The sequence below is a fragment of the Antechinus flavipes genome, chromosome 4, assembly GCF_016432865.1.
Source record: "Antechinus flavipes isolate AdamAnt ecotype Samford, QLD, Australia chromosome 4, AdamAnt_v2, whole genome shotgun sequence".
Classification (NCBI taxonomy): Eukaryota; Metazoa; Chordata; class Mammalia; order Dasyuromorphia; family Dasyuridae; genus Antechinus; species Antechinus flavipes.
In genome coordinates this window covers 320902959-320921277 of record NC_067401.1, presented here as the reverse complement: position 1 = coordinate 320921277, position 18319 = coordinate 320902959, and the positions used below count along the sequence as shown (strand labels likewise).

At 33.8% G+C, this 18319-nt stretch overlaps 1 protein-coding gene across 1 annotated transcript in view; it reads right to left on the bottom strand.

Moving 5' to 3' along the window:
* The window catches only part of PDE7B (phosphodiesterase 7B), a 443919-nt gene that overhangs the window by 253120 nt on the left and 172480 nt on the right, over positions 1–18319 (bottom strand). The gene's annotated exons all lie outside the window — the stretch shown is intronic.

The window sequence follows — 18319 nt, the reverse complement described above, 5'->3', positions numbered from 1 at the left end:
TCACAGTTAGTAAGGCTTAGTAACAAGATTTGAACCCAGGTTCAAATACATTTATATATGTATGTATAAATAATACATCTAGAATAAAATGAGCTGCAGAAGAAAATAGTAAAAACCTCTCCCATATCTTTGCCCAGAAACTCCCAAATGTTGTTCCAAAAAGTTGGACATGATTGAAGTGATTGAATACCAGAAATGTTTGCATATACATACATGCACATATAAGCATGCACATGTGGATACATGCATGTACACATTAATTTTAATGTGTGTATAGGCATGTATATATACCTATATATGCACACATATACATACATATGTACATTCTAAAATGGGCTAAGAAAATATTACACCGTTAATATTTTTCTCCAAAGTAAAACATAATCAAATGAGATCAGTATCAGAAATAAAAGGTACAAACTTGATCTTAAAATACATGAAATTTCATGTTTAGTATTCTTTGTTGATGAACATGAGTAAAAAAGTTTTAAGAAGAAATATATGCTTAGCTAATTGAAGGAGAGGAATCTTATGACCTTAAAAAAAATCAAATCATTGTTACCATCAGGTCATATATATAGAATAAGTTTATAGCAGGTGTTAGATCTCACTTTCAGTGCTTGGGAAGAACATTGTGGAAGTATTATTCACTGAGTGATCTGGAATGAGTTGGTAGTTTTACTCCCCTTCCTTCAGTGACAAGAAACTCTGTCATACTTAGAATGTCAAGGTCTCAGCAAAGAGGCCAAGGATCACATTTGCATAAAGGCTAAATGGTCTCTTTGTCCCCAGGAGCACCGGGGCCCTCCCGGTCAAGACTGAAGAACACTGGAGTGGGAATGAGGGGAGAAGGCACATTAGTAGAGCTAAGTCTCCACAACTGAAAAGAGACTATGGTTCTATGAATTTAGGTTGTCATTATTCTAATATGGTGCCCATTATGAAAATATAATTTTATTTTTAGAAATAAAAGCATGAAAAAGAGGAGGGGGAAGCAGTTACATAATACAACAAACACATTTAAAAGAATGTTTTATACATAATGTCCATACTCAGAATCTTTTACTTCTGTAAAGTAGGTGGAAGATGCTTCTCATAAATTATTTTTAAGGCCAAGTTTGGTCATTATAATTTCACAGCATTTTTTTCTTCCTTCCTTCCCTTCTTCCCTCCTTCTTTCCCTCCTTCCCTCCTTCCCTCCTTTTCTCCTCCCCTCCTCCCCTCCTTCCCTCCTTCCCTCCTTCTCTCCTCCCCTCCTCCCCTCCTCCCTTCCTTCCTTCTTTCCCTCCTTCTCTCCTCCCCTCCTCCCCTCCGCCCTCCCTCCCTTCCTCCCTTCCTTCCTCCCTCCCTCCCTTCCGCCCTCCCTCCCTTCCTTCCTTCCTTCCTCCCTCCCTCCCTCCCTCCCTCCCTTCCTTCCTTCCTTCCTCCCTCCCTCCCTCCCTCCCTTCCTTCCTTCCTTCCTTCCTTTCTTCCTTCCTTCCTTCCTTCCTTCCTTCCTTCCTTCCTTCCTTCCTTCCTTCCTTCCTTCCTTCCTTCCTTCCTTCCTTCCTTCCTTCCTTCCTTCCTTCCTTCTTCACACAGCTAGGATCTTGGGCCAGATTTGACCTCAGGAAGATGAGATTTTCTGACTCCAGATTAGGCACTCTATGACTATGGTGCCACCTAGCTGCTCCTAATTAATTTTTTATTGTTAGGCAATTGTTATGTCTTTGCTGTAATCATTATGTATATTGCTTTCTTTCTTTTCTTTTCTTTCTTTTTTTAAAACTTACTTTATATCCGTACACATAGATCTTTCTATGCTGCTCTGCATTCATTACATTCATTGTTTCATAGAGAAGGGCAATATATATGACATTCATTTTCTACAGTTTGTTTAAGCCATTTCCTAGTCTAAGGGCATCTACATTGTTTACAATTTTTATTACTAGTACTATTCTTTTCCTCTTTTTTTTACTCTTTATTTTAAAAATTAGTTCTTTTGGAAGGAAGATGACATAGAAACAAAAAGATAACATCATAATTAAAATAAGGATAAATGACAGGATAATACATTTTATAAACAAGCCAAGAGGGGAAAAGATAGTTTGGGATGCCTCTATTTTGAACATAAACTCTATCCTACTTTCTCTTTCTTCCCAATCTGAACTTTTTCCCTAGATGTGCTAACTCATATCTGCTTTCTGTTCCCTTTCTATCTATTCAACTACAACTATAAAGAGATTTTTTATTAGATTTCCATGTCTAGCACAATTTGAAGCCTTTAAAAAACAAAACAAAAAAAGAGCAAATTTATGACGTAGACACTGGTCTTATTTAAAACACACACACACACACACACACACACACACACACACACACACACACACACACACAAATTCCTATAACATCATTTTTTCCCCAAAGAATTCTAAGAAACAAGATGTAATTTTTGGTAATAAATAAACACACTGACTTCAAAGGCCTCTAGTTTGTTTCCAGATAATCTGAGATTAGATGGCTTGTAATTTATGCTACCACAATCTCTCTTCTTTTCCCAATTCAAATGAAAATGTGGTCATAATTAAAATCACATGAACTTAAATTCTTTTAGTTCCTAAAATAATAATATGGGTGACTTGAATGACTGCATAAAGCCATCTTTTGACATCTTCATAATATCAAGGCATTTGAGATGAGTGTGTACTGGTATTTACATCTTTTCCCTCCTTCTAATTACAGCTTTGATTGACCTGGTGTTTCAGAGTCTGTGAGAATACTCTTTGGTGATGTTAGGACTTCTGTACAATCAAGAATCTTCATTTTTGATTTGTGTTTTTTTTTTTTTCATCTCTTCCAGATGAAGGCTACTACAGATACCAAAGTTTGTCATGTACAGACAATACTGACCTGTTTACTTTAATTTTCATTTGTTCATTTAGTCTACTTCTATTGTGTATCTTTAATTTATCATGAAATATGCTAAGTTCTATGAACAACACAAAGATAATTTTTTAAAATTTTTTTTTAAATTTTATTTTATTTAATAATAACTTTGTATTGACAGAATCCATGCCAGGATAATTTTTTTACAATATTATCCCTTGCACTCGCTTATGTTTCGTTTCCCCCCCCCCTCCCTTCACCCCCCTCCCAAGATGGCAAGCAGTCTTATATATGTTAAATATGTTGCAGTATATCCTAGATACAATACATATTTGCAGAACCGAACAGTTCTCCCACTGCACAAGGAGAATTGGATTCAGAAGATAAAAATAACTGGGGAAGAAAATCAAAAAATCAAATAGTTCACATTCATTTCCCAGTGTTCTTCTCTGGGTGTAGCTGTCTCTGTCCATCATTTATCCATTGAAACTCAGTTAAGTCTCTTTGTCATAGAAATCCACTTCCATCAGAATACATCTTCATACAATATCGTTGTCAAAGTGTATAATGATCTCCTGGTTCTGCTCATCTCACTTAGCATCAGTCCATGTAGGTCTCTCCTAGCCTCTCTGTATTCATCCTGCTGGTCATTCCTTACAGAGCAATAATATTCCATAACATTCATATACCACAATTTACCCAGCCATTCTCCAATTGATGGGCATCCATTCATTTTCCAGTTTCTAGCCACTACAAACAGGGCTGCTACAAACATTTTGGCACATACAGGTCCCTTTCCCTTTTTTAGTATCTCTTTGGGGTATAAGCCCAATAGAAACACTGCTGGATCAAAGGGTATGCACAGTTTGATAACTTTTCAACACAAAGATAATTAAGACAGGTTCTGCTCTCAAGGATATTGAAGAGATATAGGACATTGGTAAACTTAAGGTTCATAGATTTAGAATCGGAAGACTTTTTTTGCCTAACGTTTTATCTTGTGGGTGATGAAAGTGTGATATCTTGACCAAGGTCAGATAGGTAATTATCATCAGAAGGTGAGATGGAAACCACGGTTCTCTGACTTCAGAGCCACTGAGTTCTTTTTCCTTTTCTACTCTTTTCTATTCTGGTGTGTGTGTGTGTGTGTGTGTGTGTGTGTGTGTGTGTGTGTGTTAAATATACAAGTCAATGAAAATGGTGGGGAGTGATAGAATTTTCAGTAGCCAAGCTTTGCAGAATGCTATGAATAATACTTGCTTAATTATGGTTTTATTGTATAGCAGGTTTTAGCTGAAATCTCTCAATTTGAAGTTTTTGAAACCAATGGATCTTTAAAAATTTAGTATAAAATTTTGTCAGTGAAGTCAAGATAGATGGAAGTAACATTTTAGACTCTGCTCACAAATATAGTGACCTATCTCTGGAACCACAGGACCCTTTTGCTGAAATCATAAGCTACTAACAGCTTCAGAAAGTGTATAAAATGCCAATGAACTCTTTTAAAAGAACAGTCCTAACGAATTAGATATAAATAAATGTCATAAAAGCTCATTTGAAGAAGAGCTAGCTCATTTGTTTCAATATAAATTTAAATATAAATTCAATCAAAATGTCTTTCTTGAAAAGCAATAATATTCTTGCAAAGTCTTTCAGAGAGAATACTTCCCTGTAATTCATTGGATTTTTCCCACATCTAGTACCTAGGTTAGGAACTTATATTCACAGGGAATATTCAAGTATGGGGCAAATGACATAATCAACTGTCTTGTTGTGCATCCTTCCCCATGACCTTACTTATTCTCCCTCATTATTCTTCTTTACACTCATTTTCTTTAATGTCAATACAGATGTTGGAAGAAAAAATGGAAAGGCCAAGCCATTCATTCTCATGTGTTATTTAAGTGTCACTGATGTTAAAAAAAATAAAAAGGAGTTTTGCTGCAATGAGACATAGTAGATCAGCTAATTTATATAATGTTGTTTGGTGAGTGTTTGCCGAGGATGGCAGACATTATCACTTTTTATGACATCACAGTAATGTCATGATGATGGGTCCAGAGTGTGTGCTTGACCCAGTGAATTTTTACATTAAACATCACTGATGAGAAGGGATAAGACAATTAGGTTCTTGATCCCTCTTTGTCCAGCTGTCTACATTGCAATTTGAAGGGTCTTGGTCCTATAATACTTTTCAGTGAGGTACTTTAAACCATTCCCATAGACACTTTAACTTTTTGCTAAGAAATTTTGCAAGTCTCCTTTGATAAAAGGGAACAAGTGGACATACTTTAATTCTTTAATTGAATAAATCAGAAAAAGAATATTTCAGGCAATAATTCAATGATGGAGTAATTAATAGAACCCAAATACCTTGATCTAATTTGCAGTCCACTCTATCATGGTACCGTATCTTAATAAAATGCTTGGGTCCTGTTAACATCTGCCTCAAATTTGCTGAAAAAGCATATACAATCAGATGAAACGTTTCATACTTAGTTCATTATTATTTATTTAGTAGATAGTCTTACAGGACATCGGATCTGAGTTCAAGTCTGGCCTATGACATATACTGACTGTGTGAGCTTGAGAAAGTCATTTAATCTCAGCATTTAAGACAATCCCCCAATGCTATTTATGTAAAGAAAGTGCCTATCTTCATTGGCAGAGGGAGTTTCCTTACTTGGGAGCTCTCTGTCAAAAAAATCATAGGTTCGATTTCTATCTTTTCATTTTGCTAATTATTTTTAATTTAACTTATAATATTTTAAATAATTTTGGGGGGGATAATGGCTATTAATGAAGGGACATTTGACTTTCTCATACTTGGGCCCCAAATGGGAGAAAAAGAAAAGTTAAATACTCCAATGTTCTTCCAATCTCTATCTTGGGACTAGAGGAAATACCATTGTACCAAGATGACTCAAAGACAGAAATCCAGAACAAAATAAAGATGTCTGAATAAACACCTGGCAAACATTTTTCCTTTCAAAGCTCCTACTGTAACAAGACTTGTCATCTTGTTGAAATTTCTATGCTTGATAAATATTCATATCCATAAAATTCATAGCATATGTTGATCATTGATACCATGCTTCTAGATAGAATATGAGACTTTTCCCACTCACTGTTAGGACTGTATCTATGGACAGTTAGAGTACCAATAGCAGACATTCTTCCAAAAGTTAATTAGTGATTGTTTATTTTTTAATCAATATTTTTCCAACATTATTATACAGTGGTGCTCTATAATTTCATATATTCTCTGCTCTACAATAGCTAAATCTGGGCTCAAATCTTAGGTAACATTAAACTATACCAGAAATACTTTTGAAAATGTACCAAAGGATTTCTCCTTTTTTTTAATGGAGCCAAAATTTTTGCTTTTTTTTTTTTAAATTCATTTTCATCCTTTTCTTCACCACCTCACTATTCTTAATCATGATGGTGCTGTGAAGTTTAGAAACTATATCCTTTCTGGAAAGTTATTGAAAATCCTTCTAATGTGATAACTTAGATTAAACACTGACTCATGAAAGCTCTTGACTTTAGAAAAAGATTAACTTTTTAAATGGGTCACCCCACATTTTAATTTTATTCAGAGAAAATAATAAGGGAGAAGAAACAGCCAGAATAAATGCATGAGGCTTGCTTCTTAACACTCAAAAATGTTCTCTATCTAGGGGTCTTGTCCTTGAACAACCTTTTGGAATCTCTTAAATATTTACAGGCCTCAAACCAGACTTTCTTTCCCCAAATTTCTTTTAGCTACATTTTTTTGGGGGACTGAAATTGTCAGCAGGAATTTTTTTTAAAGAAATGATTAACCAATGTCCATAATTTATTCAGACTCTACTATATGTCCAGCTTATTAAGGGATTATTAAGTGATTTAAAAAAAGAAATAGAAAATGGGATAAATGTTATCCAGAAGTATTTAACTTTTTGTTTAGGTCCCTGCAACAAAAGTAAATAGTTCAGATGTGAATAGGAGAAAACTATCTACATCCATTTTCCCATTCCCTTTTCCTTAGCCAAGAGCCTCATACCAAAGGTGCTTCAAATTAAAAAAAAATTGAGGTAGATAATCACTCACTCTCTTTGGTGTATGTAAGGAGTATGTATGTTCTCCTTGGTAGTGGACCTGCAATAATTTCATTCTTGTTGTGGCTCTGGGCTCTATGAGGGAGAGAGGGAAAGCTATAGTCTCTATTGGCATAATAGAAATCTTCATCCTCCATGGGGTCACCAAAAGCAGCCAGTGTTATGTCTTAGTTACATGTGACTCTGCTTGTGAATTGAATGAAGTTTCAAAGTGTTTTGTTCTGTATCCTGACAAGTAATTTTTGAAATGAGTTCACACTGATCCTTGGTACAAAATGATTCAGGTATTTATGCAGAAAGGCTGCTCACAAATCTCCACTTTTTCGTGTAACCACAAACTTCAATTGTCTGAACTTCATATTGTTTTCTGTGTTATTTCATGAAATAGATGGAGAGGGGTGACATTTACCTCAGAGATACAAATAGAAAAATGGTTGCTTCGAGGAAGTTTATTTACTTTCCAAAAGGAGGATTCATCTGATGGTTAAGGGAGCACTAAACTGGGATTCAGATATTCAAAACTGGTTTATTCTTATATACAGACGAGATATCTCTCATTTGAATCCTTTCTATATGCTCTAACTACTTACTTTTGGTTCTCCTAAATAATTTGACAAACTTAATTTTTAACAACAACAAAAGAAATAAGCAAATTACTGTGTGCCTTGTTCACTCCTCCATGAAACCAGAAAAGTTCTTGGATGTTTGATAAATACAATCTTTTAATTTTTCTCAACTCCTGGAATTGTCTGAAGATGAGAAAAATGACAATGTGTAGATGAAGTGATGGCAGGTCAAAATGGAAATGCAATATTTTTGTACTCCCATAAGGATGATTTTTCTTTTTCTGTGGTTGGATTGAATTGCAAATAATTACCATGTGAATTAAGGGTTTTAGAATGTGTGTAACTAATATGATCTTTTACTAGCTATATGAATGTTCCAATTTGGGCTTTGGAATAGAACATAAAAAACTAGTTATACATAAATATGTATGCTCGATTGTATTTGTATGATTTATATGCTTATATGTTATAAAATAGTTCTATTTATATATATATATGATTGCCATATATCATTTATGCATATATTTACTTTATTCTACGTGGATACATCCTTCACCAACCTAGATAGCAATCTTTCCATATTTCTGCTGATAATCTATATAAATTACTGTATCTCCAATATTCTTTACTTGATATTCAACCCTGTGCTATGGCACACACAGAGGATAGGGCACTTGTTCTGGAATCAGGAGGCCCTGAATTCAAATCTGACTTCAGATACTTGACACTTATTAGTTGTGTGACCCTGATCAAGTCATTCAATCCCCATTGCCTCATAAAAACAAACAGAAAACCCTAACCAGTCAAGTAATCAGATGATCAATACCCAATTCATTACAAGAGTCCTCCTCTTGAGTGGACTCTTTCTCAATATGGTAAGATCCGCCAGACCTTGAATTTTATTTACATAGCCTTCAATGAATGGAAGCATTGTCAGATTTTATATTTTTGGGTTTAAAGAGCACTGCAGACAGTGATTGCAGCCATGAAATTAAGACACTCGATCCTTGGAAGGAAAGATAAGGTATATTTGAAAAGCATACTAAAAAGCAGACATCTCCTTGCTGACAAAGATTCATATAGTCAAAACTATGGGTTTTTTTTTTTTTTTTTTTAAGTAGCAATGTATGGCTGGGAGAGCTAGACTATAAGAAAAACAGCAACACAGAATTCGCTTTCTAATTGTGCTGCTGGAGAAGACTTTTCTCAGACAACAAGGAAAACAAATCAGTTCATACTTAAAGAAATTAATTCAGACTATTCATTGGAAGGTCAAATATTGAAGCTGAAGTTTAAATACTTTGGCCACATAATGAGAAGATGGTACTCATTAGAAAGAACCCTATGTTGAGAAAGAGAGGACACAGCAGAAGATGAAATAGATAGATAGTATCATGGAAGCAATGAATATAAGCTTGGGAAGAGTTAAAAAGATAGTGGAAGATAGAAGGACCTGCTGTGCTATGCTATGATCCATGCGGTTATTAAGAGTTGAACATAATACCACCACAACCATTACCACCACCACTACCATCATTCCTTCTCCTCCTCCTCCTTCTTCTCTTCCTCTTCCTCCTTCTCCTTCTCCTCCTTTTCTTCCTTCTACTCCTACTATTAGTACTTCTACTCTTACTCCTATTACTACTTCTACTCCTACTACTACAATTCCTACTATTCCTATTACTCCTACTTGTATTATTACTCCTCCTCCTTCTCCTCCTTTCTCCTCTTTCTACTCCTATTACTACTCTTACTCCTACTAATGCTGTTACTATTACCACTCCTACAGCTACTCGACTCCTACTACTATTACTACTCTTACTCCTACTCCTACTATTACTATTACTACTACTACTTCTACTAATATTTCTGTGACTACTATGACTACTGCTCCTCCTTCTATTACTATTACTCCTCCCATTCCTACTCCAACTATTATTACTACTCTTATTCCTACTCCTACTATTACTATTATTACTACTACTCTTACTAACATTAGTACTATACCACTACTACTACAACTGCTTCTCCTCGTCCTTCTTTTATTATTATTACTACTCCTACTCCTCCTTCTACTATTGTTATTGCTCCAACTCCTATTGTTATTACTACTCCTACTATATTCCTACTCCTACTCTTACTCCTACTTTACTACAACAACAACAATAACTCCTCTTACTCCTCCTCCTCCTCCTCCTCCTCCTAGAGCCTTCAGGAATCCAGGGTAACTTCCACACCATAGTGAAACATCAGAGTTGAATTTTTCTAGAAGATATATATTTAGGATATATTTCTATCTATCTATCTATCTATCTATCTATCTATCTATTTATCTAAACCAATGAAGAACATTTATTGATAAACATTTAAGTAGTGGAAAATATCTATATCTCTATAGATCAACAGTGAAATATATATCTGTTTATCTGTAATGGAAGTTCTATCTATCTATCATCTATCTATCTATCTATCTATCTATCTATCTATCTATATGATATGTGTATGTACCTTATGAGGCAGCTAGGTGGCATAGTAGATAGAATGTCATAAGTGGAGTCAGGAAGATTCATTTTCATAAGTTCAAATCTGACGTAAGAAACTTACTAGTTTATAAGACCCTGGGCAAGGCACTTATTCCTATTTGCCACAGTTTTCTCATCTGTAAAATGAGCTGGAGAAGGAAATGGCAAACCACTCGAGTATCTTTGCCAAGAAAATTCCAATGGGGTCATGAAGAGTCAGATGTGACTGAATGAATGAATGACAACAGCAACAACAAAAATGTATACATGTAGAACTGAACTATTTCTAACTTCAAATCACATTGTTATATTGCTAATAGGAAATTTCATATTCTTATTAGAACATATATTCAAAGATTATTATGTCACATGCTAAAGTATTTCTAAATCTTATCACAGAAAAAGAAAAAAAGACGTATATGGAGTACAAAAATGAAAGCCTTTATAAGTTACTGTGGTCTGAAAATTACCTTCCATCAGTGAACCTCTCCAAATTTAAACTTAACTAGGCTGGTACTCAGATGACAGATTCTGAATTTGTCATTGAAATCTTACTTGATCAAAGCATTTTCAATTTTTCTGGTAAAAAGCCTAGTTAAACCTTCTCAAGATTATATATCACTGGTAGCCTTCACTCTTCATCTGTTTAGTGAAGCATCAGAGTAAGAAATATCCTTCACTATTGTTTTATAGGTAGTCTATATTTCTATAGCTATACTTGTATCTACACCTATATCTAGAGCCATCTATCTCTATCTCTGTCTATATCTTTCTACTTATATCTATATCTAGATAGGTATAGTTGAGGCTATATGTAAATATATACATATTGAGAGAAATGATTCTTTTTCTCTTCTATTAATAATTAATTATTGAATCAAGAGCAAGGTTTTTCCTCTTTTCTACTTCCTTATCCAGAATTTAATCAGTGTGGGAAAACATGTTCAAAGACTTATTTAGCTAGAATGAATAAGATTTAATCAGACAATAAAAGAACTTCTAAGTTTATGTGAATGGGTAGATTCCTGTGCATTGTGTTTGGTTAGACAAGTCTGGGACAAGTGGATTTCCTCTTTGAGATATATATTTCTCTTTGACCAATATTTGGGAGCTTTGTGCCATATATCTTGAGACCCTCATTGGAATATAACCCACCTCTCATCATAATATTCATTCTCTTATTATTAACAAGTCAGAGTTGATTTGCCGCCCTCAGGAACACCCATTCTTCCAAAGCCTATAAACTGTGAGCTCATCACCATGAAGGGTCTTTTGCAATTGAGACTGCCACTGACCTCTTTTATTAATAACATGCTAGCATTATTAATAAAATGATAAATTACCCAGAAACTATTTCTCTTGAATTTTTAAAAGGTTACAATAATCAGACAAGATATCTATATATGGTCTATGACATAAATATAAATAATCTATAAACATTCATATGTTTTATGGTACATATCAATAAAATAAAAAATAAAAAAAATTTGTTTCTTAGACTTAAAGTTATTATAGCAAGACTTAAAGTTATTATAGCAAGTTGGATTATAAAATTTATATTTCAAGATCAATTTACCTAACTACCTCATTTTATAGATGAAGAATCACAGAATCTCAGAACTTTAAAGTACTAGTTTAACCTATCTATACCTGAAGTATAAAGCCCTCCACTTTTAAATACTCAACCAATACTAGAAGACTTCAAGTGAGCGAGAATTACTACCACTTTTCAATGGTCTGATTATTGGAAAATATTGCCGGACATCAAGCCTGAATTTGCTTCTTTGTTGTTTCAATTCTTCTGAGGTCAAATCATGAAAGTGTATTCTCTTCTCCATGTGATAGCCCTTTACATACAGTACTGGAACACTGGTATTTTATATCTTCTTTAAGTTTTTCCAGTTTATGTATCCCCATTCCTTCAAATTATCATTCTATGGAATTAATTTAATTACCTTAGTTAACTTTACTTTTCTAGTTGTCCTGAAATTTAAGCAACTATAAATGATTATGATACTCCCACTATAGTATATTAAGGAAAAAGTACGGCAAGACTACAAGAAGATTATCACTTCCTTGTTCCTGGACGCTATATCTCCTTCAATGCAGTACAAGATTGGCTTAGCTTATTTGGCTACCATGCCATGTAACCTTCTTATCCTGAGTTTGTAATCTTTTGAAATACTCAAATCTCTTTCAGACGTACTACTATTTAACTATTCCTTCTCCATCTTTTGCTTGTGAAATCCAATTTTTAAAAATCCAAGTATATATTGCTACTAAATTTCATTTTATTTGATTAAACCTAATTTTCTAAGCTGTCAACAACTTTTTGAAGTCTACTTCAAATCTGTCATTTAGTTCAACAGCTAAGCTTCCCAGGTTCATGTTCTAAATGCCATTCTTACCTCCGTTACAGACTGTCCTCTGCAATAAATTTCTCCTCTCCCCCATAAGTGAAAAAAATTCAGAGCTTTGAATCTAGGTAAAACTTTGAACTGGGTGACACAATGGAAAGAGCTCTGGACCTGGAATCAGGAAAACCTGAGCTTAGATCTGACTTCAGACACTTTCTATCTTGTGATTCTGGGCAAGTCACTTAACCCTCTTTGCCTCAGTTTCCTCATCTGTTAAACAAGGTAGAGAAGGAAATGACAAACCACTCTAGTATTTTGCCAGGAAAACTCCAATTGGGTCATGAAAAGTTGAACATGACTGAAACAACAGAAACATGATCAAAATTTGAGTCAGAAAACAAATCAAAATATTAGCTCTAACATTTTGTTAGCTATGTGACCATACTAAGCATGATATTTTTACCTTTTTCCAAGTCATTGATAAAAACATTAAACAGTTTTCGACCAAGTAAAGATTCTTAGGATACTCCATTGGATATTACTTTCCAAACTGACGTGAAATTTTGAGTTCAGCTAAACAACTATTTCCTAATCTAGGAGTTCTTATTGCCTTGGTCTAATTACTTATTTTTAAAAATAAGAATATTCTGAATCTTATCAAATATTTTGTTAAAGTTCAGTTAATGTAACCCTACATATATCATTTTCCTCAGTTTAGCAACCCTATCAATAAAGGGAATAAGCTTACTCTGGAATGATTTGTTCTGGATAAAGCCATATCATCTTTCTGTGATCAATACTTCCTTTTCTAGATGTCTACAAAATGTCTCTTTAATTATAATTTATTCTGTAAGTTATAATATATAAATGTAATGGAACACTATTGTTCTATAAGAAATGATGACCAGGCAGATTTCAGAAAAACCTAGAAAGATTTGCATGAATTGATGCTGCGTGAAGTGAGCAGAATCAGGAGAACATTGTACAGAATAACAGCAAGATTTTGTGATGATCAAGTATGATAGATCTAGCTCTTTTCAGCAATACAGTGATCTAAGACCATTCCAATACTTATGATAAAAAAGGCCATCCACATCCAGAGAAAGAACTATGGAGACTGAATGCAGATCAAAGCATACTGTTTTCACTTGTTTTTTCTCCTTTGTTCTGATTTTTTTATTTCACAACATGACTGATATGGAAATATGTTTAAAATGATTGTGTGTGTGTGTATAAATATAAATATAAATATAAATATATATATATATATACATATATATATATATATATATATAAAACCTATATCAGATTTCTTTCTGTCTTGGGGAGGGTAAAGGGAAAAATTTGGAACACAAAATCTTATAAAAATGAATGAAAACTATCTTTACATGTAACTGGAAAAAGATAAAATATTAAGTGAAAATTTTTTTTCTAAAAACTTTATAGGGATACATGTCAAGTTTATTATACTCTATTTTCTGGATTCTACTCCCTCTCCACTGCCTCTCCTTTAAAAAAATTTGTACAACACTTGAAGTTTTTCAGTCTCTAGCTCTCCTATTATCTAAGATCTCCTTGAGGTCTTGGGCTATTTTGGATTTTTCTTTGTATACTCAGCACAGTATAATTCCTTACAGGGATTTTGTAAAGCTTAATTAATGATTGGTGATAAATGATTAATTGATACTTCATATATCCCAGTCAGTATCACATCTGAGAGTTCATTAGGTACTCAAGAAAACATATAACAAAAGACATGAAGCAATGTGCTCAAGACAAGAGTAAAGAAATCGATTATTAGTTCATATGCTAATGTGAAAGAAGTTTTAAAATAGAATATTATATTATTGTGAAATTTACCCTATTTTAAAACTGTTTTTAGTAACCAAAGAAAATCTATCTAGTAATAAAATACCAGCCTTGTATTTATTCTTTGACTGATCCTCTTTGTTTGAATTCTCTATTGTTATTATTATTTGTTAGTTTATTTTTAATTTCAGGTAATATTGGAATGGAGGGGAACAATCTGACCATCTCTCAAATTGATGACCCCTATTAATCACACCTATAAAGCTAAAGACTGAATCATAACTAATTTTAAAAAAGACTTTTTATATTTGATAAGACCAAATCCATATTGAACTCAGAATGAATGAGGCCTTTGCCCAGAACAGTGGCATTTTGGGGGACAGGTTTCCTCCCTGCAGCAATTTAACACATTTGACAGTGGTTCATTTTCCCCCTGGGCAACCACACTGAAGTTTCCATCCTGATGATACTACAGTATCTGAGGGTCTGTTTCCTTCATATTCTAACTACCTTTGAGGCAAGGATTAGGGAATAGGTGCTGATGAATAGAGCATTGGGCTTGGAGATAAGAAGAACTGATTTCCAAATTCTAATTAGTGTCAGTTTTTTTATTTGTAAAATGAGGCAGTTGAACTTGATGGCCTCTCAGGACCCTGTTAACTCTAAAGCCAAAGTTTTCTTTTCTGAAACAACTATTTCCATGGTTAGACATTTTCTGCACATTTGCTAACCCTACCTCTATTCTAGATTGTCCTGTATACCATGATTATGTCTCACCTTCATCCCTCATTTTGGCCTTATGTAATACCTAGAATCAGAAGATGAGTTGAAGTTTTAACTGTAATGTTTCTTAGCACTTTGAACATAAGTAACTAGTGACACCACAGTTTTATAATCAGTGAAATGGTGTTCCTTTCATTACCTCTGTAATTTAAAGGAAGTTGTTTTAAATTTCCTTTAAAATGCCCACAAAAATGTGTTACTTTAATTGTGAATCAGGTATGTTATTGTTGAAAGCAGTCATTTATAACCTGAGTTTAGATCCTTATGCCTCAATACCTGATAGAAAGAAAAAAGCTGAAATTTAAATATATTTCTATAAATTTAATTAATAATTGTTTACACACACACGTATTAGATTGTAATGTAATGCCACAGTCTCCTTGAACTGCCCTATCTCAGTCATTCTGCTCCAAATCTCATGCTATAATACCATCCTTCCCTCTTGATCATCAAAATAATTGATGGATTAAAGATCTTATATTTTATTTATTTATATTTTAGAATATATAATATATATTATTCTATATTACATATAGAATATATAAAATATTTATTATTTTAGAATGCTGCTCCCCATCCCAATCTATTAGAATATCAGATACCTTTTCCCATCAGAATATCAGATAATCTTCCCATCTCCGGTGCTTGCCCATTATATCATCCTCACCTGCTCCCCATTATGTCATTGTTTCTGACTCCCACATTCGAGACTGGATACTTGGAGACAAGAGTCCGATCCAGTCAATTGACTTACTCTCCAATAAATTAAACTATTATAACTCTCTAACCTCTATCTCGCCTCAGTCTCTCTGGCATTACACTAACTTAAAATATAGAATCTTATACTTTGCACTTTACACAAGTAATTTTCCTCATGTTCCTGTGATTTACAAATTTGGAAAAAGAAGTTTAGAGAGTTTTTGACATTGCCTGGGCTCATACAGCCAGTAAGTTTTAGGCTGAGATTTGAGCACAATATTTTCATATTTCAAGTCTGGCACTTTCTGCCACCCCAAATATCTATATTCACCAAAGCAAGCTGTGATAAACAGATAATTAATATTTGCTGGTTGATTTGCTGTGATTTACTGATGAGCATAAATGGCAGTAGAACTTAGGTTAAAAAAAAAAGAAAGAAACAAAGACCTTACATATATCTAAGAATCTGATTTTGAGCATACACATGAACTTTCTCCTAAAAGTAGCATTCAATCTGTTCAATCTGTAGGGAACAATCTGTTCCTACAACCTAACATTAACACGCCAAACTTGGTTCTCTGAACCCCTAGAAGAACACTGCAGCAGTTTTCAGGAAGAAAAAAAAAAAACAAGCATCTTCCACAGCCACCATGACAACTTTTTGAAATGCTTCTGACAACTATTCATAGCTGTCAGTTTGCAAATCACACCTATTCAGTTCTATCCTCAAGTGATAAAAAGGTTTTTCCCTAAGGACAAAGAAGTGTGAACTTAGATTAAAGCAAGGTAAGAAAACTGCTTGCCCCTGTACCAATTACCAAAATTTTATCTCAAAAGAAGGCAGAAAAACAAAGAAATTCACTTAAAAATTATCTTTTTCTTATGCAAATTTACAGTTTAGTGAAAGTAAAAAGCTGCCATTTGTGTTTCACTAAATCTTGAGAGAAAAAGACATTATTAATGTCCTCGTAAAATTTTCACTTCACTAAACCAGAAATATTATCAAAATTTATTTTATGACTGATTACATTGTTGTATAAATCTTAGAAAGAAAGGCACCTTAGGATCTCCTTTATTTTTAAGAGGAAAATAATTCTCTTCCAGAAAGGGGATGCTTTAATGTTTTAATGACCACATAGTTCATTTTTTTTCGTGCAAGAACATCTCCATCTGCTGAAAGTTTAACATACTGACACAGAAGTCTTTAACAACGTAGATTAAACATATTACATTTTTACAATTTAAAGTTGGCAACAGAAGCATAAACAGAATCTTAATTAGTGAATTGTTTAATTATTCTTATTTGGGGCATTTACCAAAACCTAGTCTTTTGTTGTTGCAAATATATAGTAGTTAAGATGGGTAGCATACATTTTTATTCAAATCTATCACCTGAAAAATATTCATCTTTTAGCAAGTCTATCTCATTATTGATAATTCTTAAATTTATTTATAGAAAACAAAGAAGGCTTTTGGCTTTATGGATTATTAGCAACAAGAAGAACAACAATAATAGTTGGGACTTGTAACTAATACCAGGCACTGTACTAAGTGCTTTACAATTTTTTATTTGATCCGCTTGCACCACTAGCAGTGTTTGCTATTAACATACCAAAGGTGGCAAAGTGAAAAACAAATCCTTTTTTATAGCAAAATAAATTCAAATCTAGTTGTTGACTTTTCAGATGTTTTGGTTTTATGTTTGGGAAACTATAGGCAATGATTCTAATGATTCAAAAAAACTAGTAGCTGCAGAATCCCATCAGTCAATCAGTAGTAGGCATTTATTTAAAGACCTACTATGTAAAGTTTCTGTGCTGGAGATGCAAAGACAAAAATAAAACAGAAAAATTAGTCATACTAATCCCAGTTAACCACTCAGAACTGTTAATTGGGCTATCTGGGAGAAAATGCCCCTGTCTAAGGATGGCTTTAGTAAATTTAGTGGAAGTGGCTAGTTAGGAAGTGAGGAATTGGAGGTATTGTGGATTTTTAGAACTCACATCACCTTGAAGTAGGCTACAGCCCAATCTGCCTACACTCAGAATTGGCCCTGCATAAAGGATCCATTTACAAAGAGATAAATTGCAACTTGAATAGAGGATTTAATTAATAGTTATTCCCCCCATTCTTTCTGATTCAGGCAAAATGAAACTTTGAGAATTCCTGTTTTGACATTTGCAGTGACACTTCAATTAGCAAATTCTCTGGGAACAAAGATTCTTTTTAACAAACTTATTCCCTGATAAAGAGGGAGTTGGGAGAATTTTCTCATCTTCTCCAGTGTGGGGTCGGTGGCAGTGATTGTTGAAGAGAAGAAAGCAGAAAACAGTATTGACTCAGCTATAGGGGGTTAAGGCATACACTGTGCTCTCTGGGTTTTTTAGATATGGAAGGAATACTGTACTCTCCTTTTTCATGATGTCTACTCACCTTAATTATGTATATTGTGTAGGGAGGCTCACTGATCTAAAACAGGTTGAACTACCCATTTTTAAGCTGAGAGTTAGCCAATAATCTCTTTAATTAGATGGTATTTGAAGTCACTGGAATTATAATAATTGGCAGGCAATTTCTCCTAGGCAGGAAAAAAAAAATCTAAAACCTGACTGAAT